Source organism: Rhinolophus hipposideros (genome assembly GCF_964194185.1).
Source record: "Rhinolophus hipposideros genome assembly, chromosome: 26".
Classification (NCBI taxonomy): Eukaryota; Metazoa; Chordata; class Mammalia; order Chiroptera; family Rhinolophidae; genus Rhinolophus; species Rhinolophus hipposideros.
Window position 1 is genome coordinate 26,088,567 of NC_138072.1, and position 1,840 is coordinate 26,090,406.

The window sequence follows — 1,840 nt, forward strand, 5'->3', positions numbered from 1 at the left end:
ATCCTTAAAATGATTGGAAGGAGATAAAAATATTTATTAACTTTACGTTTTGATAAGTTAAATGAATGTGAGTAAAATACTAAAACAATGAAAAGAGAGTATTATTTGTACTGTCAAAGGAAACTTAGAAAAAAATTAAATTAGAAAAAAAGTTAATCCAAAAGAAGGAAAAAAGGAGAGAAAAGAAATAGAAAAGAGTGAAACATGAGGAAAAAGTATGAAATAAAATAGTTGCTATACGTTTACTCACGGAAGTCCAAATATGTAAGTAATTAATAATAAACAACAATGACCATCAGACTAAGTTAAAAAAAATAACTATATGTTTATTGGGATGGAGGTCCTTGACACTGATTAGAAAATACAAGAAGAGTGAAAAAACCAGTAACAGCCAAGACACTCTTAAAGAAGGTGGAAGAGCTCCTTTGCGTGCCTCCTCGGAGACTGTTGGCGGCTTCAGGATGAAGCTGAACTTCTCTTTCTCAGCCACTGGCCACCGGGAACTCATTGCAGTGGACGATGAATGCAAACTTCATACCTTTTATGGGAAGCATATGGCTGGTGCTCTGGGTGAAGAATGGAAGGGTTATGTGATTCGAATCATGGTGGGAACGACAAACAAGGTTTCCCCAGGAAGCAGGCTGTCTTGACCCATGGCCATGTCCGCCTGCTCCTGAGTAAGGGGCATTCCTGCTATAAACCAAGGAGGCCTGGAGGAAGAAAGCACCGATCTGTTCAGGGTTGCATTGTGGATGCCAGTCGAGTGTTCTCAACTTGGTCATTGTAAAAAAAGGGGAGAAAGATATTCCTGGTCTCACTGATTCTACAGTGCTTCATCGCCTGGGGCCTAAAAGAGTTAGCAGAGTCCGCAAACTTTTCAGTCTCTCATGAATATGTTGTGAGATAGCCTGTAAACAAAGAAGGCGGGAAGCCTAGGACCAAAGCACCCAAGATTCAGCGTCTTGTTACTCCATACGTCCTGCAACACAAACATCAGCTCTGAAGAAAGAATGTACTAAGAAAAATAAGGAAGAGGCCCCAGAATATGCTAAGCTTTGGCCAAGAGAATGAAGGGGACCAAAGAAAAATGCCAGAAATTCTAGAGAAGCGTAAGTGGAGATGTAAAGAGACTTAGGTAGTCCTCTTTGAGAGCTTCTACCTCTAAGTAAGAAAATGAGATTTTTTTAACACTAACAAATAAATAAGATCAAACACAAAAAAAGTGGAAGAACTTATTAGAAAGCTCTAATACTTAACACAGTGTAGCATTGGTTTAAATGTAGATGAACAGATAGGCCACTGGAATGTTATAGAACCCCACATTGACATGTATTTCATAGGTGACGGTGTTGACATGGTAGGTCACTGAGGACAGAAGTGGCATCTTAAAACATGGAATGGCAACAAGGTTATACAGAAAAAGACCAACGTCACACCAAAAAGAAAAAAAAACCCGTAACTCCAAGAGGCTCAAAGTCCAAAATGTGAAAGGCAAAGCCTATAAGATCCTTTGAAATTATATAAAAATATCTTTAGGAATTTAGGAAAGACAAGAATTTATTAAAGAAAAAGCACAAACCATAATTTAAAGATAAATAGATTTGACCACATTAAAATTAAGAATATTAAAAATCAGACTCAGACTAAAAAAACAGACACAACTGGTGAGAACATATTTGCGATGCCTGTAAGTTACAGGTGATTGGTGTACGGAATACATATGAGGATAGAATGCCTATGAATTCATTGAGAACAGACAAAACAGAAAAGGAGTTCAAATACTTGAAAGGTCAATTCACAAAAGAGGAGTCAGAAATGTCCAGAAGACATATGAAAATGT

At 37.6% G+C, this 1,840-nt stretch overlaps 1 pseudogene across 1 annotated transcript; it reads left to right on the forward strand.

Moving 5' to 3' along the window:
- The first annotated feature begins 461 nt into the window (after positions 1-461).
- On the forward strand, positions 462-1,103 carry LOC308493333 (small ribosomal subunit protein eS6-like; annotated as a pseudogene). The gene has a single exon. The product of its transcript is annotated as a small ribosomal subunit protein eS6-like (transcript).
- The last annotated feature ends 737 nt before the right edge of the window (positions 1,104-1,840 follow it).